This window comes from Protopterus annectens, chromosome 2.part0 (genome assembly GCF_019279795.1).
Source record: "Protopterus annectens isolate FY-2018-M chromosome 2.part0, PAN1.0, whole genome shotgun sequence".
NCBI classification, from domain to species: Eukaryota; Metazoa; Chordata; order Ceratodontiformes; family Protopteridae; genus Protopterus; species Protopterus annectens.
The window spans coordinates 1,449,423,229-1,449,449,438 of NC_056728.1; positions in this window are offsets into that span (position 1 = coordinate 1,449,423,229).

The following is a 26,210-nucleotide window of genomic DNA, read 5'->3' on the forward strand; positions in this document are numbered from 1 at the left end:
GAGTAACTGTTGTATGTGAGAGCAGATGTGGGGGTTGCCAACGACTACTGACATACCACCATAATGCCTTGTGGTACACCCCGGAAAGTGTCGCAGTAATGTTTACGTAGCTAGTCTTGGAGTATGTGATGAGGGATCCCGTGGCCCTACCGAGGCTGACCAGTGAGCTACCCCACCCATGGGATTGTACACCACTGTGCAACAGCCTCCACCTGTTGTTGTACATTATGTCCATGGAACTTGACCACCAGAGTGGCGTCTGTTATCTGGTGTGTACCATCATGGCTCTGTGTGGAATAGCATGATCCATGCAGTCGTGTACATGCTAATGAAGTGCAATGGGGTATGTTTCAGCATTTGTAAGTGCATTGTCCATCTGCACGGGTGTCATGACGTTAACAACCGCTGTCATAAGACGTCTGTAGTAGGTGTTGTAGTACTCATGTACTGTGTATGCCGTGAAGGGTGTGGTGCCAGGATGTGGCTAACAAGGTTGATTAGCATATGTTTGGAATCCACCAATGAGGGGATAACCCCAGGTGTGGAACACCAGTCACATGTTGGTAGTGTTCATGTCAAGGTTAATGTTGGTCTTGGAGGTGGTGTGTATGGGTTGATCCAGCCGAGTGGAGGTTATGACTCATGGATGTGTCAGTACATGAGTGGCTATCCCAGTTAAGTGTATGGTAGTGTCAGTCACACATCAGTAGTAGCTGTCTGAGCCCTACTATCCAGTACACCAACAAATGAGGTCTGGTAACCGTGGGGTATGTTGTTGAATCTGTAGCTTGTTACAATGTGTATAGCAGTTCCGAACACAGTTAGTTGCACGTGGAGCACCTCTGATGCATTGTGCTAAGTAACCAGCCAGGATGTGTGTACAACATAGTGGGATATGGGAACACCCAGCTGTGGGTATGCCGGTCCAGGTATGTGCCTGAAAGGTATGGTCTGTCTATAACCTGTCATTGCAGGTGTGCTCTGCAGAGCCTAGAGGCAGGTCCCAGTCACTGCAGAGATATTGGAGTGGTGCATTATAAGGTGTGCCTTGCCTACGTGCGTCACAGAGGAAGATGCAAGCAATGTGTCACATGACCCCATGTCCTGCTTGCCAGTTCCCATTCTGCCGGTGACTGTTATTGGAAACTTTGCAAGACAGGCAGTATAGAAGCAACAAGAGCCTTACATGTGATCTGTACTCCCAGGGCTGACAGGTGCAGGTCATCTGTGCCAAAGCATTGTGTTTGACCACGTCAGTCAAAGTGGACAGATACCAGATGCCTGTGGAATGACAGCAGAAGCATAGGCAACTGTTGAAGTGACACAGTCAGTTGTTGTACAATGGTATCGGGTCCGGATGAATGCATAATGCTCCCCAGGGCTAGGCCCACACCTTCAGGGCTACAACACTGGTGAGCTATTGCATGTCCCTGCACACATAGTCTGTGAAGTGGCATCTCAGGGCAGTCACACTAACATGGAGAATGACAGTCACATCATACCTGGTGAGGTGTGGCATGGATGCATAGGTTATGTTGCAGAACCAGTTACCCGACAGCAAGATGTAAGTGACTATCGCCTTGTGTAGCCTGCTGTGTGGAGCTGCAGTGTGACCGCTTACAGACTCACCTATGACTGGTGTGTTGTGTATGTTATAACACCCTATTGGCTGTATGTGATGGGCACACATGAGTCTGTGGGCTATAAGTTGGTGATGTTGTGTTCCATGATGCGGGCTGCCTCTGGTGCCTACACAGAGAATGGAGAGGTACTGCACAAGTTGTCCTCGTATGTGTGGCCTGTAGTGGAGATCATGTGAGACTATGTGATGAGTGGGGTGTGTTGCGAATGTTACACATCCCCACATGACTGTCAGGTGCAGCCAGGGTTGGTGACAGCATTACCCCCAGCAGGGCTGCATAAGTGCATCTCCCACAGGCTGTAGTGTCGTATGTTGGGAGGTGAGCATTGAATGTGTACATGAGACAATTGCTCTATTGCCACATGTACGACAGATCCATCATATAGACAGGCAGTAGCACTGGTACGTGACAGTCGGACATGCCTGTATATACAACCATGTCTCACAGAATATGTGCGTTACGTGTGTACAACAGCTGTTGTACCATAAACAAGCTGGAAATTTTAGGACAGCCAGTGTACCTGTGGGAAATGGTGTGGAATGGGTGCTATATCAATCAGTAGCTCATGACATGCTCAAGTTATGAACAAGTGCCTAGCATGACCATACAATACAGATAGGGTGTTGGATAATATCAACCCACAAGTGGTGATGACAGTCATAATGGGTGGCAACTGCTGAGTATGGTGTGCATGTCCATGAACCATTATCACTGTAGATGTTAGCAGTACAGATGTACAAGACAGTACAGATGTAATACCTTTGTATGTCACAGGAGTGTTCTACCAGTGCCTGTTGACAGACTCACAACTACAAAAGGTGCCAGAGTGACATGTGCATATCACACCAGTGCCAGTTACAGTAGAACAGGGTTAATGTGTTTTACTCCACCCTCGTTGTAGCCCATACCACACAGACAAATGTTAGGCATCTGTGTATGTAAGGATGTGAATGGCCATGACCTATGAGGAATAGCTGTGTCAGTGCTGTGAACAACATACAGAATTGGCTGTGTGGGTGAGGTGTGTGACATATGTGCACATTCTGATGGATGATATCAGCATTGTCACCGCTAGGTGAACATCCCTGTACCCATTAACTACCACCTAGGCTGTGGTCAACATTATTGACACTGTGTAAGGGATGGTGCTGTGCAGTACACCTCCCTGCCTTGGTGACATCTCCAGGCCCCTTGGGTACCCATGTCATGACAGGGTGCCATCCATGAGCATGGAGATCATTGGACAGGCATATATAGCACTGGGGTGACCAATATTGGATCACATATCACCTTTAAGGGGTAATGGCCATGCGTGGATGGGCGATACCAGCCTTCACAATCCTCACCTCCACTATGCAGCATGCTGTCTACCTTGCATAAAGACATTTGCTACACCATGATGATGGACATGCTACATGTCCATATCCTGATCTGTAAGACATACGTCATGGACAGCCACCGTCCTAATACTAGGATCGCCACATGCTGGACAGATCCCTGTGCCATACATGTGATATACTCCCACCAAACCATGCAACTCTGTCCATCAAAGCTGCACATGTCATCCCAGTCATACATGGTGTGATGGCCACATGGTAGATGTAGTATCAACTGTCCGGATCAGTAATGCAGCACTGATGCACCTCGCGGTGGCATACTGGCTGTCTGTTACAGCTTGCAAACCTTGCCCGTACATGCTATGGTTGATAACCATCCCTGCGAATGACGTCCGATCTATGTCCCATGTCTATCACATGTGCAACACAGGTGATCCATGGCAGGAAGTTGAACAGCTGTACAGTGCTGTGTAGATGTATATGGCAAAACACATACATGTACAGGTGTCCATCCGTATGTGTGCATTGTCACTGCTCAAGTCCATTAAGGCTGTGTCTGTGTTGATATGTGACATTTACACAGCATCAAGGTCAACAGCAGTACCGTGAACACATCCAGGCATGTGCAGATAGGTAAGAACACCAGTGCAGGCAAATAGACATGCCCACATCAAGACAGCATTGACATGGAGTATGAACACTGTAATGAGGTGACACACATATATGGTGATGATATCCAATGCATAACGGGTGTTACATGTGTGTGACACAAACACGTCAGTCGTGTCAGTGTCATGATGATTTGCAAAGATTACTGTGCAGATGTACTAGACGTCATAGAAATGTATGTGCAGCAGTATCTCTGTACATCTCTGAAACTGTGACCTGTCACCATCATTATGTCTTACAGAAAATGCCTCGTACATGCCTTCCAGCATACAGCTGCCAGGAGGATGATGTCCTCATCCCGTACCTCCATGAGAACTATGAGGTGTTGTTCAGCCATGTGCCACAGCATGCCCAGCAGCGGGATGACCTGTGGCAGGATCTACGCAGGAGGGTGAACGATGTGGGTGGCCATAACCGCACCTACCAGCAGGTGCGCAGACACTGCATGGACTTGATACGACATGCAAAACAGCGTGCCACTGCAATCGCCAGGGAACAAGGTGGAACAGGTGGTGGGCCACCAACCCAGCCCCCACTCACACACACTGAGGAGCTACTGGCCAGTCTGGGGACACCCTCAGAACAGCATCCACACACACTAGCTACCATCATGGAGGTGGGTGTCTCCCAACCAATGAGCCTGGAGTTGCTTGGTAAGTCAGTACTGCACATATGGCTATTATATCCCATTTAGTTGCATGTGTCACTGTACATTATGTAAAGTAACAACATATGCAAGGTATGTGGACACACATGCTGCATACTACAGTATGCTACCCTGTGTATGCACACATGTGCATACTATATGCTATTATACAGGCGAATGTGTTAACATGCACAGTGCACCCTGTGGCTGTCAGACAGTCAGGGATAATGTTCATACTGCTGTGTCACCCCTATACAGGTACCTCTGGCGTGCCGCACAGACATGAGTCCGTTGCAGGTGAGACTGTCATCAGTATCAGGCATGTTAAAGCATAGATCTATTTGCCATGTGGCCAGTTAACAGTTGCACACTTGATGATATGGGCAGCCCACAGGTGTCACCATTGTGTTATATGCCCCTGCATTGGGTGCACACATTGTGATGTGCCATCTGACATGTCCCAGACACATAGTGTTCTGGCTGAAATATTGTCACACTATCCCATGACCCATACCCCACATACCAAACATACAACCCATTGTCTGCATAGCCCTGTGGATGGTGACATATCTGACATCTATGGGTGTATGTCATATGGGACAACACAGACATGTGAGATGGCCATCACACACATTTGGTCAACACATGTGCACACATGACCATGGGGGATGGCCAGAGACATGTAGCCACACAGTAGATGTGATGTGTACACACTCTGTTGCTCATTGTCCACACATGGTCCAATTATAGCCTTAGTTGACTGATTATACAGTTGATGTGGTACACTGGACATCCTAAAAGCCTGTGTACAGCTAGTGGAGGTGTCACTGATGTCTACCATATAAGATCTGCTGAACATCACGACTGTGTCATAGCATGACAGTAGTTACCTGTACAGCTTCCACAGATATTGACACCACATCAGGCCACAGATACTGTACATTTCCCTTGCTGCTGTAGGACATCACCGTTAGCTGTGCACCTCGTGTGTGTGGTACATCAATGTCATGTGGGAAATGGTGAATTGACATGTCCACTATGTGTGGACATGGTTGCCAGGCAGCTAAGACCCTATAGTTGTTGTGCAGGGGTGTCATCTGTAGGTCCTCCACTGACCTGCCACTTGACACAGCATGGTTTGATGTGTATACACCTCAGCATCGTGGGTCACAATCCAAAGTTATGTCATGGGTATGCATGCAGTTATGGCTATGCAATGTGTACATATTATGCATTGTACAGCAATATAGATGCCTCATGATGCCATGCAATGGCACAGTGTCTGTACTTCACACTGTATAGCAATGTAGATGGCTCACACTACCCTTCTATGCTCATGCACATTTGCTAAACATGATTCTATCTGTAGGGCATACAGACAACACCGCAATGTGATACCCATTGCGATGCTGTACATGTGTCAGGACACCATTGTGTCAGACATGTATGCATGTTAATGCACATGTCAGCAGATTACATGTCAAGGTCATGTCAGCCATGTGTACTGTTATCCTGTTCTGGTCCACATGGTGTATCATGGGGATGCATGCATACTACCATGATTGTGTGAACTGCATGGCTACTGATATGACACCTGCTTGCTGTAGTGTGCACCCCAGGGAGGTATGCTTACTAACACTATTAATGTCTGAGCTGCATGCCCTCTCTGCTGTATCACAGGCATGCTGCATGCCATCTGTCAAATCACATGCATGGTGTTTCTGTGTGTGTGTGTGTGTGTGTCTGTGTGTGTGTGTGTGTGTGTGTGTGTGTGTGTGTGTGTGTGTGTGTGTGTGTGTGTGTCTGTGTGTCTATTGTAATTTAGAGTCTTTCTTCGCATTTACAGGTGATGTAGGTGGTTACCCTCCTGCGGTCCATCTGATGTTAGTGTCCCCACAGATACTAGCAGTGATGAACATATGCATGAGGTACAGGCAGGGTTGTCAGGGGCTGAATCTGTGCCAATGGTTGCCATTCCAGCTATGTCCTCCTCTTCCCCGCACACAGTTCTGCTGCCAACACATACCGCATCACCAGTGGCCATAGAGGAAGGACAGTCAACATCTGTTAGCGTGGAACAGGAACGTGTGGTGGCTACAGAAGGTGTGTCTACACACCATGGTGTCAGTGTAATGACTGCAGATGTGCCACACAGGCATGTGGCTGGTGCTGCTCGTAGGAGGACCTCTGGCAGACATGCACCTGCAGGACAGAGCGCAGCAGCTGGTATCACCAGACTCATGTTCCAGACTGTAATCGCGGCACAGGCACGTGCTGAACGGCAGAACAGAGAAGGGCAGAGGCTGCAGAGGGCTGCTATCTGTACCCTAAATGACAACATCCAGGCATTGGCAAATGCTCAACAGCAGATTGCTGATGTTCTGGACAGGTGATTGGGTGACATGGTCAGAATCCTTGACCGTGGCATGGCAATCTGCGAGCGTGAGCTGTCTGTGCTGGAACATCTGGTAGGAGTGAGGCACAGGCCACGTGGACGTAGGCCAGCTACACCACCTAGTGCAGGTCAGCGTGAGTGTGCCACCTCACATGCTCGCTCCCATAGTGCTGGTAGCAGTAGCAGTGCAGCTGGTGCTGCGCTGTCCACACCAGGACACAGCAGGCCACATGGACGTGACCCTGGACGTTCCCAGTGGGGACATGGTTCCAGTGGACATGTGTCATCGGACAGTAGCCAAGCTGTACCTCCACCTGGTAGTGCCCGTGCAACCCCTGGCAGGCACAGGTCATGTGGCCATGGCCGGACACAGTGAGCTGTACAACCTGGTCTGTACAATCTGGAGCTGTCAATAATACCTGTGTAGGCCTCACAAAAGGCAGAACTGTGTGCACACATACACGCACACAGCAAAGACATCTGTAGGGCACCACAACACCCACATGCATACTGAACAGACATGTCCAATCATATCACTGGCCCTTACCCACACACAAGATGTCATCCATTGGTGCAGCCTATGCCCCTGGCAAACATTATCGCCCTGTGCATAAGATGAAGCCTGTGCCACATCCCTGTCATCCACACCATTGGTGCAGGGACATGCTCAAATGGTCTGATGCACAGGGTGAACAGAATAGTGAGAAGTGTATATTACATTAGTTGTGTAAGAATAATGAGAGAAGTGTATATTACATTAGTTGTGTGTGAATAGTGAGAGATGTGTATATTACATTAGTTGTGTACTGTTGACACGCACCAGACATACCATGTAGTACAGGTTTAGCATGCATTGTTATATGTTCACAGTATGTGTCTCGGTAACAACAGTAACAGCATGTTGGTAATGATGCCTTGGTTCCCTCCTTATGGTCTACTTGCATGTGCCTACAGGTAGCACTGTTTGCAGTCTCCCATGTGTAACTGTGGAGTACTCACAGGCACATATGACAATATCAGCATGCTATACGTAGCCTCAGCCTGACTGTTGGAAAGTCTAACATAACACAGATGTCCACACATATACTGATCCAGAAGCATGTGGGCAGTTTAATAGGCTACAGTGGCTAGAGACGTGACATCCATGCCAGGTCACATCACAGGTATGTTGACATGGTGCAGGGGTTGTACACAGCGGTCTGGCCAATGATAATGTTAGAGGCCACTTGATAGCATGAGGCCTCACTGTGTAGCAGTAATACCCTGTCACATTACAGGAACATGCTCACACTCACGGGGTCAACAACACTATAACACACACCCCATAGTGATGAGATGAGGACCCTTGCCTATGTGGTCATCACCGTCACAGTACTGTGAACCCACACGACGTGACACAGAGAAAGAACATGTACAGGTAGCCAGTGCGGCTGAGACCAATGGCATCAACAGGGTAGTGGACTGCATCACCATGAGGCGTTAGGGATCCTGTGTGTTCTGTATGGTAGCATACACCCTCACTCCATGCACCAGACAGCCATAAATACCTACATACACACACACACTGTGGAGACCACAAATGTCATACACATATGGATAGCTGATGTGTGTGATACACACACCACACCTGCCTACGTCATGCTTTCCACACTGCAGTATGTACAGATCTCTACAACAGTGTACAGGGGTGTGTAACAATTGGGATGTATTCCCCACCATATGTGGCATATATGGTCACACAAGCAAACACACATGGCAGTACTGTGAATGATACACCTGCTATATGATGATACGTCTGACAGACATGCAGCAGTATTGGCCGCATTATGTGTACCAACGCTACCTTCGGCAATTGTGCTGCTATATGCACATGGGAGGATGTAAGTGTTACAAGTGTCAAGTGAAGTACTGTCGGTGACACCTGACCGCTGTGTAGGTTTTATGTCTCCACCGTCAAGTACTTGTTGATATAATATGGTTTCAATTACGCCCTATATATGTAAACTTTTTAATCATACAATGTATAAATATTTTTTTAAGCAGATTGACACTTCGTTGGAGTTCTTACATTAATTCATTTGACTGTATGAAATTGTGATTTTATTAGAGTTATTGAAGTGCAATATATTAATTTATACTAGAAATGGAACGCTATTTTAAATATATAGATTTTCAGAATGAATTGTTTTCAACTTTTAATTTTTAAATACAATATTGCTGATGTGAGTGTATTTTTCTATATGTAATTTATTGTTTTATACACAATAACGCCATTGTATGGGAAGGTATTTGTGCGAATCTAAGTGACGTAGTGTAACGTACCCACGTCACATAAAGATTCAAATACCTGGCGTTTTCCGCTTGTCAGTTTCTCTGATGAAGCTACTGTTTAACAGTAGTGAAAACGTATGCTGTTTTTTAAGAAAGAAATAAACCTGCGTTTAGAATATTACTACTTCAACTCGTACTTCCTTGGCTGTTTGAGGATTTACCTGGCAATTTTGATTGACTTCATGTAGCCATGTTTGTATGCATTGCAATTGGCGGACATGTGTGTTGACATACATAACACATGGACTATTGTATGATATGATGGATGTCATGGGTAACTAGTACAGAGGGAATGTGTCCTCGGTCAACATTGCTGCCTCATGAACTGTTAGCATTCAACAGCCATGGACCCACCTTCCATTTGCATGCGTATGGTTGCTGTAGCCACTTGTCTGCATGGAGGAAAACAAAAGCTATGCTATGTACATATGTGTCGTGTGTGTGGTCCATGCACATATCCACTGCAATTACATGTATGACATAGCCTAACATGTGTGTTCGTTGGTGTACAGCGACAGTCATCTGTCACAGCTGTGTAAGACCCAGGGTCCCTGGTATGTGTAGAGCTGACCTGGTTATGTACAGTGGTATCATTGCAATGCATAACATATGATGGAACCCTGTCAGTACATGTGTAGTCTGCACAGTTGCTGTAGACCTACGTACAGTGCACTGGTCATGAGTCACACGGTGTTGTGTTATTGTATGGCTGTGTATTGCTGGTCCAATGACATGGTGATGTCGGAGGGCTACATTGTAGATTGTGGTGTGTACCTCTGTGATATGCACCTGAGACATCTGTGATAGCTCCTGAGTGTGTACTGGTCAATACATGTGAGTGGCCTTCATGTACGTTGGGACAGTAATACCATACTATGCCTTTCCGTGTTTAGAATCCGTGTGCATGCAAGACGGCCCTTTGCAACTGCTAAGTTTGTGAGCATGGCCAGTACGCCGTTGTGTAGATGGACACACAGTACATTCCAAACTGCGCCCTTCCGTGTTTAGAATCCATGTGCATGCAAGACGGCACTTTGCAACTGCTAAGTGTGTCAGCATGCCCAGTAACACCATTGTGTAGATGGACACACAGTACATTCCAAACTGCGCCCTTCCGTGTTTAGAATCCATGTGCATGCATGCAAGATGGCCCTTTGCAACTGCTGTGTGTGAGCATGCCCAGTACACCGTTGTGTAGATGGACACACAGTACATTCCAAACTGCGCCCTTCCGTGTTTAGAATACATGTGCATGCATGCAAGATGGCCCTTTGCAACTGCTGTGTGAGCATGCCCAGTACACCGTTGTGTAGATGGACACACAGTACATTCCAAACTGTGCCCTTCCGTGTTTAGAATCCGTGTGCATGCATGCAAGATGGCCCTTTGCAACTGCTGTGTGAGCATGCCCAGTACGCCGTTGTGTAGATGGACACACAGTACATTCCAAAGTGCGCCCTTCCGTTTTTAGAATCCGTATGCATGCATGCAAAACGGCCCTTTGCAACTGCTAAGTGTGTGAGCATGCCCAGTACACCGTTGTGTAGATGGACACACAGTACTTTCCAAACAGACGTGTGATACTAATTGTGTGGGCATGGCCATTGACATCCTGTATAGCGATGGTGGTCATCCAGGCAACAGGTGTCCATTTTCAATGTTACGATGGATGCCTACATTGAACACACTGGTTGCTGTCTTGAAAGGTGTACTGTCTGTGGCATGTCCCGTATCTATGTAGTGTTGTTGTAGTGCTCCGTAGATATTTGGTTGCCCCGATCACACCACTGTCGTGTGTTTGTCTACGTCTACCTTGGGACAGTAATATGCTTTCAGACTGCTCACTCTCTATACATTCCCTATCGGCATCCTTGCCTTTGCGGATGATGTCACCCACCTAGAAGTATGCCTCTGGGAGTGCTGTGTTCAGTAATCTCAGTAGCGCATTCTGTAAATGCGTCATGCTGTAGTGTGTTAGGGTAGTTAGGAGTATGTTCGACTCCCAGCCCTGCCAAGTGTGTGTGTGTGTGTGAGTGTGTGTGTGTGTGTGTGTGTGTGTGTGTGTGTGTGTGTGTGTGTGTGTCTGTGTGTGTGTTTGAGCGCATGCTCCCATCCGCCTGGGGACTCAGTCTTGCTTTTAGATGCCGCACACCACAGCAGTTTGCTACCGACATCTTTGCCTTTGCAGATGATGTCACCCACCTAGAAGTATGCCTCTGGGAGTGCTGTGTTCAGTAATCTCGGTAGCGCGTTCTGTAAATGCGTCATGCTGTAGTGTGTTAGGGTAGTTAGGTGTATGTTCGACTCCCAGCCCTGCCAAGTGTGTGTGTGTGTGTGTGTGTGTGTGTGTGTGTGTGTGTGTGTGTGTGTGTGTGTGTGTGTGTGTGTTTGCGTGCATGCTCCCATCCACCTGGGGACTCAGTCTTGCTTTTAAATGCTGCACACCACAGCAGTTTGCCACCGATGTCTTTGCCTTTGCGGATGATGACATGCACCTAGATGTCTGCCTCTGGGACTGCTGTGCTTAGTAATGTTGGTAACACGTTCTGTAAATGCGTCATGCTGTAGTGTGTTAGGGTAGTTAGGTGTATGTTCGACTCCCAGCCCTGCCAAGTGTGTGTGTGTGTGTGTGTGTGTGTGTGTGTGTGTGTGTGTGTGTGTGTGTGTGTGTGTGTGTTTCCAGCTGCATGACAACAGTACATTGCTTTGACAGTATTCACTCTCGATAACATCCGTGCGGCGTCTTTGCCTTTGATGCTGCTGTCTGCAGGCTAGACGTGTGTCTGTGTGAATCATGTGATCCACTGATCACGGTAGCGCATTTTGTAACTGCGTAATGCTGTCGTGTGGTACAGTGCTTACGTTTATATTCTGCTCCCAACCCTGCCACGTGTGTGTGTGTGTGTGTGTGTGTGTGTGTGTGTGTGTGTGTGTGTGTGTGTGTGTGTGTGTGTGTGTGTGTGTGTGTGTGTGTGTGTGTGTGTGTGTGTGTGTATCTATCTACATATATATATATAAATATAAATATATATATAAATATATATATATAGATATATATATATATATATATATATATATATATATATATATATATATATATATAGATATATGTATGTATATATATATATATATATATATATATATATATATATATATATATATATATTTATATATTGTATATAGATATGTATGTTGGGATTATCACTCTTGACTGTGCTGCATTGTCTGTACGTGAACACCTTGGATTTATGTACATCTGCTATGGCTCTGTGATAGTGCACATACTGTGTGCTGTAGTGATCGTGTGTTATACATGTGTAGCAACCGGTTATTGCGTTGCTGCGTATTACACGGGCATTGGAAACAATGTTAGTGCAGCACCTTTGAGTGGTCATATGCAGATCTCTGAAACAGCCAGCGGTGGTTATTACATTGGAGTGTGAGTATGGCTGATATCCATCTGTAGTAACTGTCAAGTCTATGCACCCCAGGTTAACATTACAGACACACGTTTATCCACAGGTTGTGGTACAGATCCCAGGACTGTATGTGTAGACATTGACAGGTGCAGGACTGGGTTGTGTTGGATGCATGGAGGGGTGTCCATGGCCAGTAATGGGGATCTCTACAGCCTGGCAGGTACGGTCTGTGACTGTCCCACAACCTCCTGTATATGGCTGACACATGCTGTACCTGTGTATATGCAGACACACACACTTACCACAAACAACTACGGCTATCACATACACACACCCATTGCACCACCATTGGGCCATGCAATAACCGTTGTCCCTCACACACACACGCCTATGTGTACATTGGATGGCTCTATTATAGCTCTGGACATGTTAACACCACACCCTGTGCATATGATGTCACCTGTGCCACCACCTGTGATGTGTAACATTGATGCACGATCTGACTAACCTGGTGCTGCTGCACACAGTGGCTTTATTCCACTGTATTATTGTTAGCATGCTTTAACACACAGTGTTTTACTTCCAGGTGTACTTCAGCAGGCATGATGCATTGCAGCTATGACCATCACTGTAGCATAGTTTACAGCACTGTTACCTCTGATGATGTAGTCTCCATCCATGTGCGATTTCACTGATGTGTGTAGTATTGGCAGCATGTGTGTCTGTGTGTGCAGTACGTGTGTGATGTGTGTAGTACACATGTATACTTGCTTACAAATGCATACACAACATTACACTGGCTTCACCATTCGTACACTAGCTTACTCGTTCTTCCACATGCGCACACGGGCTAACACGCGCACACATACTTACTCGGGCTTACTGGCGCGCACGGGCGTAGACACACTGTGGGCAGGTTTGCATGTCACATCGGTGGTATCCATGGCATACGCCGTCAGTCTCCTGACGTTCCCTGGGATAGCTCATGACATGCCTCTTCCACTGAGTACTGACAGCACACATGTGACAGTGCTCCGGTGAGGTTACAGTGTTTTGTACATACACACTCCTGTTGTCACCTATCTTCTACTCTAATAGTCCCCTTAACCTACACTATACTGTAGAGGCTTGGCCCATATGGCATGACATGTTGTGATTCACTATCCTCAGCCTCACTTGCCTTACATTGCCTACAAATGCTTCTTTACATCTCTGACAGAGCGCTTCCACACACAGGTACCAGTACGCAGTAGCCATGTTGTCACCGGCTTGCCATTCATCTGCATGGCGTACTAACATCTAACTAAACCTGCATTTTGTATGTATATTATCCATATGTCTTGTGTTGAAGCGCAGCGCGTTCTTGTGGTGCTGCGCTACACTTCCACACCAGGGATCGGGGGAGGACAACTACTGGTTCATTGATATCCAATGGACAAAGCCGCCACTGGCCTTGGACTTGGACATTGGCATGTTTCTTCGACTGTATTCATACTGTATTTGCAGCTGTCATTGCTCCATTTAGCAATGTGCAAAACGTTAGTTGCATAACATCTGGGTACATTTCTGCACATAACTCTGCTCTTGCACGGACAGCTTAATGTTTCATGTATCGCGTAGTTATTACATCATTTGCATAGCTTACACATACAAATGGGGTATGTTGCAAATCCCAACATTGTCTGTGCAATGTTCATGTTACTGGCAGTCTTGCACTCCTCTGCGGGTGTTTGCTGAATAGCCTGGCAATCATATTTCCTTGCTGTACTCTCACTCAATACATAAACGCTGAAGGCGTCGTGTATCATGGCCTGTGCTTTGCTGTGTGCTATGTCTATTTGTGGTGTATGCATGGCTGTGGGTATGTCCCACTGTCATCAATGGTAAAGGTGACACCCTATAGGTACTTCCTGTAGACTGCTGTGTCATTTGACATGTCAGCACATACCTGCGGATGAACTTCCTACTGCAGTGCTTTTCATATCTTCTGCGTTATCTTGCGGTCGATAATGCTGTTTCCTCAGACATGTATCTGTTTCTGATCATACCTATCAACCTCCTAGTGCAAAACATCTGTACAAAGCCTAACATGATGGGGGGACAGATAGGGGCAGATTCTACATATTGCTCTTACAAACGTAGATAGTTGGCAGTATTATAGGTTTTGTAATAGTATACCCATTCTGAGGGATTTGGGGTCTTAAACACATATGTTTATCATTATTTAATGAAGTCAGTTCTCAGGTATTTGGCAGACAGGTATACATACCTCTCAACCTCCGACAGCAGGAAATCTGGACAAAGCCATAACTAAAAGTGGGGCAAAAGCCCAAAAGTAGGGCCAATTTTTAAATATTGCTCTTGCAAACTTAAAAAGTTGATAGAATAACAGGTTTTGCATTAGCGTGAATTTTCTGAAGGGTATGAAGTCTGAAACTCAAATGTCTCTCATTATTTTCTAACTTCAGTCTTTAATGATTTGCACTAATTTGCCAGAAAACCACAATTTTATGAAAAATGTACCAAATATATGAGGCACAAATCTGGACATTCTGCAAAAATCTGTACAGTTGAGAGGTATGCAGGTACAGATTGTGAGGGGAACACAACACACATATTAGGCATACATCTGCACATTCGTACAGTTACGCCAATACACACAATACATGGCGCCATCACAGGCCAGTTACCATTACATTCCTATTGCTGAACACACCCACCCACTGGATTATATTCCTCACACAGGCCAACAGGTGCTTATCCACACTACTTATTCCATCATGTACCTTATGTGTAGGCCGGTATTTGCGCTTTCCGTCAGTGGCAGAGCTCACGTACAAGTATGGCGGACTGGACACTGTATCGGTGACACTGCATGACACCCTGAGGGACACATGTCATTTGAGTCTATTAACCTTCCACATTGACTTTCACAGGCCATACGTTGTAATTCACATTTGTGGACAAACATGCTTATGAGTTGTACATGTTTTGTCATTTGTCTTGACGTCTTTCTTCTCGCCTGTCCACCTAGTATCACTAGTTCTGTACATTTCATTAGGACGGGTTACCTTCATACCTCTCACCTGTACACATTATGGGTATACGCCCTGGGGTTTGACCTATGATTCTGTTACATTTGTCATGATAATGTGCCTTTCTGATAGATTGCTGGCAAGCCATGACGGACTGTGCGGTTAGGTAATCATGACTGACATTTCTATTTCATGATTACTAACTCTCATAACATTCGTTTCCTGACTACGCAATTATTCTATCAACGGTCTGACTTTGTCTGAGGCATATTTAGTATAGTCTCTATTTGTCTGTCATGTACTATGCCTTAGTCCAGCTGTCTTATTCTGACATTCTGGCAGGTATGGTTACCATCTTGGTCGTATGCGTGTCCATCCATGATAATCGCCTACATGACACTGATATAGGTCCCTACATCTTCCCCCAATGGTTTACACAATATCCAGTGGGTGGGTTGCACCTTTTTGGTGAATATAGGCATGTGCTATACCCACATAGGTATATTGATCACTCCCATGGGGCGTACCTAATAGATCTGTGCCAACCAGCACCTTGGCCCAATTCTGCATACCCATGATTCCCATACCTGACACACTTCCACAGTACCCATTAGACATGTTTAATGTGAGCGATAATAAAGTGTGAGGACACTTCCAAGCACTCCCCACTCTGCGGATATCAGCTCGTACGTCATACATTCAATCGACCCATTTGTTATTACTCTTGCACCTGCTACTGTTGCATATGCAGCTATATCGTAGTTGCAAGTGTGACTTCTTTTGCATCAATGACGGTTCGCACTTCATACGGATCAATTTTTGGGGTCCTGCAAAGGACACCTATATTCATGTTTAACGTGTAGAACTTGCAGGCCCTGTCACACTGGTACTTTCCAGGAAATGGTTTGGAAACCATCGGTGTATTCTCCTTTCATGCATGTCTGTCTGTCTATCCATATTAGGCCACTATTTATGTACATGTGTTATATGTACAGGGACATATGTTTGTTGTGTATATATCTATTCATGTATCGTGTGTGTATAGATATATATATATATATGTACATATATACATATGTCTGTACATTCCTCATCTTGTAATTTGCTTTGGATTATGTCTGTGGATATATGTGTATATATATCTCCATATCATACCTTTCAACTGTACAGATTTCTGCTGCATGTACAGATGTTTGCCTCTTATCTTTGCTCTGTTTTTCATAACCTTGTGTCTATCTGGCAAGTTAGTGGCATATCATTAAAGACTGATGTTGGTAAATAATGACAAACATTTCAGGTTACAACTTCATACCCTTCAGAGAATCCATGCTAGTGACACACCTGTTATTCTATCCACTTTCTATGTTTGTTAGGCAATATCTGGGGATAGTCCCTATTTGTGGTCCATTTTTCATAACCTTGTGTCTATCTGGCAAGTTAGTGGTATATCATTAAAGACTGATGTTGGTAAATAATGACAAACATTTCAGGTTACGACTTCATACCCTTCAGAGAATCCATGCTAGTGACACACCTGTTATTCTATCCACTTTCTATGTTTGTTAGGGCAATATCTGGGGATTGTCCCTATTTGTACCAGTTGTTGTCATGGCTTTGTCCGGTTTGGTACTTTATGGGTTTAACAGGTATGAGCCATGTACATGGAACGTGGGGAAAACACTATTCATTTTCTATTCTGTGAGCTGATTACACATGCACAGGCGCACTTGCATATCCTTATTGTGGGTTACATATGTTTCATAGATAATTGTGCTTCCGTGAATGTTCATAATTCTGACCGTAACAGTTACATATCTGTATTCCAGTTTACGGACTACTGCGAAACACACGTTCACCTTTGCATATTTAAATGTGTGCACTGCACGAACGCTTTAATTACACTTTCAAGTTATATGTGCAGTGGTCGTAGGTCAACCGGGACTGCATTCACATTGGCCGGATACCGGAACCACTATTCTATTGGTGTTCTCCCTCATTGATATGCATACCTGTAGTACTTAGCTACATCAACATATGCCTCACCGCTTCACCTACGACACAGGCATCCATTCTCCTGCTGGGAAAAAGGCGGTACTACATATTACACATTCCCTATTGCCTAGTGCTGTGGACTCCGGCTGCATTGTTAATCACTCCGAGGGTATGCAGAACACCAAGGCATATAGTCCAGCCACATATAGGTCTTTGATTGTCAGGGTGTTCATGTAGTGATCTGGGTTTAGACTTGTCCACCTGGTGAATGGAACTTCCCTAGCCGAGGTCAAATGTCAGACGAAGCATATGGACAGGGCTTATCTCTCTATTTTGAAGTTTTACCTGTGTTTATAGACACAGGTGTTTGGGCACCTGTCAGCAGCTAATTCTGTTGGCATTACATATTATGGGTGGGTTTGTTACAGTCCATACTCCCCGGTGAGGGGTGTTCCCATTCACATTTGACTATTACCTGTATACAGTCATACGGGGATTGTTATTTTTGGACATGAAGTGACTACAGGTATGCGGTTGTACATTACACAAGTGCGAAGGGCTGTTCCTGTAAATATGTACAGACCATACCTCTTAGAGCATCGAACCTGCGCAAAACCTACACGATGGGGGGACAATTAGGGACACATTTTAACGATTGCTCTTACAAGCTTACAACGTTGATAGATTGCTAGGTCTTGCATTAGCATGACTTTTCTGCAGGTTGTGGAGTCTTATACTCAGGATATTTCTCATTATTTACTGATGTGAATCCTCAGCTATTTACCACACTGATGCAGATTGTCGGAGGCACACACCAACACTATGGAGCGAACCTGTGGTCATTCTTAGGGTTGTCACCTTTTCGACTGCATAAAGTGGGACATGTTCTGTAGAGATGTCAGATTTTCCAGGAAAAACATACCTACAGCCATGCATAGTACTGAACTTTAACCTTTTTTGTACATATAATAGCTTATTCTAGGAACATTTGAATTGCTTATGCTACTTCACATAACATATTGAGGATTCATATATAAAATAACCGTTTTATGCAACTATTAAAGTAAATTAGAAAATAAACTCTCAGGACATTTGCTATGTCTTGATTTTTTTCACAGGACACAACTGCCTACAGAGGGATTGTTACTCGCAAAGTGGAACAGGTGGTGACCCTAGTCATTCCGCAAATATCCGGACAGTTGTGTGGTATGGCACGGACCTCTGTAATACACTGTTGTGTTCTGGCACAGCAGTAGCTCAACATTAAAGACTGCAGTCGGAACGTGCTGACAGACAGTTGGGTTTCAGACTTCATATTCGACATTAATGCCAATGTGCAAACTGTTATTCTATCAAATTCTATGTTTCTAAGAGATATGTTTACAGATTGTCCCTGAGTTTGGACCTTTGTCTCACTTATATTCACGGCTCTGTCCAGATATCTTGCTCACACAGGTTGACAGGTATGGTCAGTCATGACTGCACACAGTCAGTGTCCCTCACACTTAATCAGGGTTGACCTGTTTACGTAGTGTCTTCCTTGCCCTCATGCCGTTTTCCACTTTGCAAATGTGTGCATTATATTCTCCCTCCTATTCGTGTCTGGACACGTGCGTCACAGGAAGGTATTTTATCCTGGGTGGTATGTTATGCATGCCCACTTAGGGCTGGAGAGTGTCATGGACCTCCACTGCACGTTCTGACTTGTGTCCAGATATCTACTGGTTTGGACATCATGTCGTCATACCCATTCTACTATTTACACAAGTTGGTCATCCCGTGAGGGATATCCCAAAAATTGGTCAAGACGAAAACAAGTTAGATACCGAAGATTTTTGTGGCTTCACAAAAATGTGCAGGGGGGTTTACCTGCAGGGGATACATGGTTTGCAATCATGACACTACCTAGGATGACAATACCTACTACATGTGCGTAGGGGTCACTATGTGTAGCTGTTTCTGCAACAAACCAGTGGACCAAGTACAGCTGGATTTGGTGGATGTTCTGGTATGGTGGCAGGTTGTGTGTTGTGGAGTGTATGCTGGGTAGGCTATTATGCATCCAGGTGTGTTGTGTTTGTTATGGCCAGTTCCATCAGGACCCATCTGTGGGTATGTGATGGTGCCGTATGTATACATTTGTCTCGCATATTTCCATATTCATATGTTTGTGGGATTTTGTTCTACACTATGGCCTGTCTGCTTGTCTTGCAGCTGTTTCTACATGAGGTTGTGTTTCTTTCCACTTCACCCGCTGCCCCCTCATAAACCTCTGGTTCACCTTTTCTGCATACGACACAAGTATCGCCTTTGAGGAATTTACCATTAAACACACACCCCTCACACGCGAATTACTCACACCCCATAGAGCACTACTTTGGTTGTTGGCCCATGACACGGCCAGAGTTACACATTGACTACCCTACATGTGTTGGGTACCTTTATGGTTGTGTGGACTACCCTGCTATGTTTGTTGTCTACATGCTATACCTCACGCACATAGGTACACGCCCTTACTTCACTTTCATTACTTGGTTGGTGTATCCGGGTACTACCCATTCAACTGTGTCACATACACATTCGGATTATACAGCTGCCTTCCGGATTTTGCCAGCCTGTTCTACTCATTGGTAGGATGGCACGTTTTCCTATGTCCAAGCTATTCCTTACACATGTCCGACTGTTGTGGACATTGCCTCCCCACAATCAACGGTTGTATTTCCACCTTTTCAATTGTCCACAGTGTGATATAGGGTTACCACCTGTCCCACTTTGCGAGGGACAGTCCCTCTTTGGGCAGTTGTGCCCTGACATGTAATTGTCAACATGGCAAATGTCTTGAGATTTTAGGACAAACATATTACTTTTATTTTATGTAATAGTTGCATTAAACAGTTAATTCTGTATCTAAAATACCTGACTGTTATGAGAAACAGACTAAGCAACTAAAATGCTACAGGAATACGCTTTTCTGTAGGCAAAACAGTTATGTTTTGTCCTTTGTACTGGCCATGGGTATGTGTCGGCCTGTACAGTCTGATGTCTGTACCAAACATGTCCCACTTTGGCCATTTGTAAGGGTGACAACCCTACTGTGACAGTTGCGGTGAACACAGCATATTTTACAGGCCGACACATACCAACGGTCAGTTCGGCAGATAGAACTTACAATTCTTGCTTATATCTAAGCTTATTCTTGTAGCATTTCGGTATCTTATTCTGTTTGTTATGACATTTCTGTATTATACGTCCAGTGAAATATGTTTAATGCAACTATTGCATGACGTCTACGGAGGAATTATGTCCTATATTCTCTGGACATTTGCCAGTTTTACATGTTTGTGTCAGGACACATCTGCCCACAGAGGGACTGTCGCTCGCAAAGTGGGACAGGTGGTAATCTTGGTCGACGGTACGGATCATACTGTTCCTTTCAGCCTACATGTGTCCGTGTTGTTATGGCTCGTTTATATGCTCCTTCTGTTTCGTTTACATGCCTATGCTATGTCCTATCACATTTGGTATGTGAAATACGGACATACCTTTTGTATGTGACTATTACATGGATTGTGGGATATGATTCAGACATACGGTCACTACCTATATCTACATTTCTCCTCGTGTATTTTGTTATGGACACATCTGCACAGCTATGTTCCCTCCCTCAAATTATGGGTCGGCTGGTGACCCTCTCCTTTGGACTGGACGTACCTACTGGCGGCGTGCTAACATCTGATACATTTCACTTCCACATGGTATAGCTATCTACACTACGTTGGACTACAGGCACACGGTTTTCTTGTCATTTGTTCATGGGTAGGGACCCATTATTCCCTACCGTGCATTTGTGTTTGAGTCTTCATTTTCTGTTCGCAGGGACTCTGCTTTGCATACGTTTCAGTCTCCACGGACACTGATAGGTACGATTACTATTGCTGGTGGAATATAATATTCAGCAGTTTAGGTTGCTCCTCGGAAGCCGACATTGACACACCTCCCTGCACAACTTCGATACGCCCCTTGCACTCGCGTACATATCCTATGCACATGGCTGTGGCGGCTGCACTCCTTCATTAATATGCATGTGGCATGACTACTCCACATCTACGCCGCATGGCCGGTGCAAGCCTTACACCTGCCTTGCACCGAGCTTCATGAATCCGGGGGTTTATCAATCTGAGTTAAATATCATATAAGGAAAGGAATGAACTATAATGAATTATTATTAGTTCATAAACTGCATTTCTTGGCTATTATGCTGATTTTAAAACAGTATTTTTATAAGTGAATAGCTAATCTGTTCATCATTATATTTTTGCATTTTCATTGCTATATACATCTTAAGAGAAAACTATTTGAACTAAATAGGCAAATATTTGTGTGTATCATTTCTCCCGATTTTGAAGGGATGTGCCTAGTTTGTTTTCAAACATTTGCTTCATCCCTCAAAAATTGAAAATTGTTTTGAGAAGTTCTAAGTTAATGTTACCAGCATTTAAAAAGTATTCGAAGCAACAGAAGTTGAAACAAACTAAGATGAATAAAACAAAATCCACATCAGCAGAACCAGCAGCAAAGAGTCCAATATTAAGTGTTTTATTAACATCCACTTTCAGTTCAAGAAAACTGAACTTCTTCAGACAAACATCAAAAGGTGACAAATGTAAAAAAACTCCTTAAATACCAAATTAACAACACATGGTACATTTGAATGGACCAACCAAATGGTTAAAACTCGCTGACATCAATATGTGGGAAAAAGCTGATCTCAAAGCTTCTTAAAGAGCTACTACATACAAAACTCAGATCTTTACAGATCGTGTTTTAAAATCAAACAACTAATCAAAATGAAATAAAAAATGATCAATGAAAATGTGTCTAGACAAAAAATGTTTAAAACCAAGAAAAACAAAACATAATAAATGGAACCAATTTAGTAACGAAAAATAAGAAGTAAAACATAAAAAATAGTAAGTCATAAATGAAAAATAAAAGTAAAAAATAATAAAGTTACCTCTGCATACTTCTGAGTTTCAAAATGCAAGCTAAACTTACTCTGTCAGTAAGACCTGGAGGTGTGTAGGAACAGAGTTTCAGCTGCCAAATCACTTCTAGGTGCTCTAATAGTAGTTGAAAAGGACCCCCCCTGATGTCAAAGGGAACCTGTCCTAACACCCTAAAAGTAAAACTGTGCTGAGGGTGGTCATTAACATGTTTCGCCAAAGCGTTTTCACCCTTATTTTTCCTAATGCAATATAAATGCTCATAGATTCTTTCGCTAAAACCTCTGTCAGTCTTGCCCACATAAAACGCTGGGCAAGACTGGCAGAAAGCTAAATAAACAACCGATCGAGATTTACAGTTGAATCTACCAAAAGTGGTGAATGAAGACCCAGCAATTTTAAATCCCGAACCAGTGGCAATGTGCCTGCACATGTTACAACTCTCACATTTGAAAGTGCCCTCTACTCTGACACGAGTGTCCTTTTTTGTTTCTAGTATCCGTTTGAGGTTATCACCCCTCCTGTATATAAAACTAGGCAAAGTACCAAACCTGGCTTGTAAGGCATCGTCACAACAGAAAATACTCCAGTTCTTGACAAACACCTCCTTAATTAAGTGAATCTCAGCACTATAATTAGTGATGAAAGAAATAGAAGTGTCTACTTTCTTGTTGTCTACAGAGACTTCAGGCATAACTGGAGGTGAATGTTCTAATGGACAACTTGTGAACAAACTGCTTTGTAAAATAGGTTTATAAACACCCCCATACCTTTTAGTCTGGACCTCAGTAACCAGGTCATGAATAAACTTGTCTGGGTAACCTCTGTGTAGAAACAATCCCTTAATAAACTCACATTCTTCTAAAAAGGGTTCATCGTCTGTTACCATTCGAGCAGCGCGCACAAGTTTCCCCTTGACTACCCCTCTTTTTTGGTGCCCAGGGTGGGCACTAGTAAAGTGTAACATAGTGTTAGAATAGGAACTCTTACGAAATATTTTGGCCTTAAAGCTACCAGCAGAAATGTCTTTGTATAAGTCTACATCCAGATAAGAAATTCTAGAATTAGACTCTACAAATGTAAAATTCAAAAAAGACGTGCTGGAATTGAGATGGTCCATGAAAGTCCCCAGTGGGGAATTCCAGCACGTCTTTTTTGAATTTTACATTTGTAGAGTCTGATTCTAGAATTTCTTATCTGGATGTAGACTTATACAAAGATATTTCTGCTGGTAGCTTTAAGGCCAAAATATTTCGTAAGAGTTCCTATTCTAACACCATGTTACACTTTACTAGTGCCCAAAACACAATCTGTAAAGATCTGACTTTTGTATGTAGTAGCTCTTTAAGAAGCTTTGAAATCAGCTTTTTCCCACATATTGATGTCAGCAAGTTTTAACCAGTTGGTTGGTCCATTCAAATGTACCATGTGTTGTTAATTGTGTATTTAAGGAGTTTTTTTTACATTTGTTACCTTTTGATGTTTGTCTGAAGAAGTTCAGTTTTCTTGAACGAAAAGTGGATGGTAATAAAACACTTAATATTGGACTATTTGCTGCTGGTTCTGCTGATGTGGATTTTGTTTTATTCATCTTAATTTAAAAAGTATTCCTAATTTGAGTCCTTTTCCCTAGTTATTTTTAGTGTTTTCCTTAACTATTGAAAAAAAAAACTGGAAATATATGGGTCATATTTGTAACACGATTCCTTAAATAAGTGATACAATAAGATTAGAGAATGAATTTCATGCTAAGGACAATGCCGCAGGTCATGAAATTGAGTTTCCTGATCTTAAAGTGACAGGCACCGCTTATGTAACAAATTAACTAGACTGAGTATTTTCCATTTGTCTGTTTTCCATTTTTAACCTCTTGTTTGTATTTCAGTTTTCTTAACTTTCAGTTGAATCACTTCTCAGTGAATGTCAATTTATCATCTAGAAAAAATGACACAGTCGCTACAGTGATCATTAAAAGCCAGGTGCCAGGATCCACCACATAACACGTACTCAGGTCACTCCAGAATAAGTACAAATACGACTCTCATTGTCCATGTTTGTGTGAATGACCTGAGCCGTACTTCCCTGGACTACATGAAAAGAGACATGGAAGAGCTTTCTGATCACGTAGCCCAGGCCGGTATGACCCTGAGTAGCATCCTGCCCTTACCAAGAATGATACCACGGTATAAAGAAAAAATTATCAATTTCAACAATTGGCTAAGTTTCTGGTGTCATACAAAGGGGATTCAGTGTCTGTCCACCTGGGATGACATGCTTGACAAGCCACTTTGCTTCGCTAGAGATGGCTTAAACCTGTCACCCTTAGGCTTTCAAATATTGGCCAAGGCTCTTGCCACCCCCATAGTGCCTTTTTAGGCAAGGCTCAAATAGACAAACCCACCACCGTAAATAGCACAAATAAAAATCTGAGGGTAATACTACTCAATGCCAGAAGTCTAAACCTCAAAATGCACGCACTCGAGGCACTCCTCAGTATGGAGAAAATTGATATATGTGCAGTAACAGAAACTTGGTTTAAGGCTCAAGAGACCACCCCAGCACTACCAGGCTACAACTCATATCATACATTTCAGCCACAGAACCCAGACCGAAATACAAAAGGTGGGGGAGTATCCATATTCATCAAGGATACCCACACCTTCAGGTTAGTGGCACAGCACAATGCTTCAGAGATCATCCACGTACAGCTAACAATGGTCAAAACTGCAATTCAAATTGTAGCTTGCTACAGATCACCCACCATGTCCCAGGACCCCCATTCCGCATTTCTGGAAACACTGGGAAACATAAAAGTCCTACCAAACACCCTAATAATGGGTGATTTCAACTACCCAAGCATTAACTGAGAGAACTACTCAAGTACTAACTCCTTTGCCCAACATTTCCTAGAATTTATAAACTCAAATGCCCTGGAACAACTGGTCAACACTCTCACCAGAAGTGAGAACATATTGGACCTGGTCATCACCAACATGGGTGACTGGTGTTCCACACCGGAGGTCAACCATCACTTGTTAGATCTGACCATAAACAAATCACTTTAGATATCTACATTCTGCCCCCACCCTTGGACAAGGAAACCACTGTGAAAAACTTTTCAAATGTAAACTTCACATTACTTAAGATGGAGGTGGAAAGTTTTAAAGCCCCGATGCTAAAGGATAACGCTGTCCAAGCTGCAAAATCCTTTACTAATGCATTCTATGGGCACCTACAAGAAAGTATGGATCATGCTATCCCAAGCAAAACCAAGAATCACTCCTCCAAGAAAGGGAAACCAGTCTGGTGGACCCCTGACATAAACAAGCTATCCAATAGAAGGAGGAAACTAGTACAGAAAAGAGTAAAATCCCAAGAAGGGAAGACATCCCTGATCAGTATCAGCAAGAAACTATGATCACTCATAAAATCGTCCAAGGTGAGCTTTGAAAGAAAACTTGCCAAGGACTCCAAAGATAACAACAAGGCATTCTTTAGCTATGCCAAGAATCTAAGTGGCAATGCTCAGATCTGCTCAGAGTTATTGCATAATGGCACAAAATACACTGAACCAACCAATATTGCCAACATTCTGGCGGACAGGTCCAGTGCAAACTACACCCCCAAAAGGGCCCATAACCATACCAGAAGAATGTAGACCCCCTGAAATCACAGACACTCAAGTTAATATAGCCCTCTCCAAAGCCCAAAACACAGCATCAATGGAACAGATGGTGTCC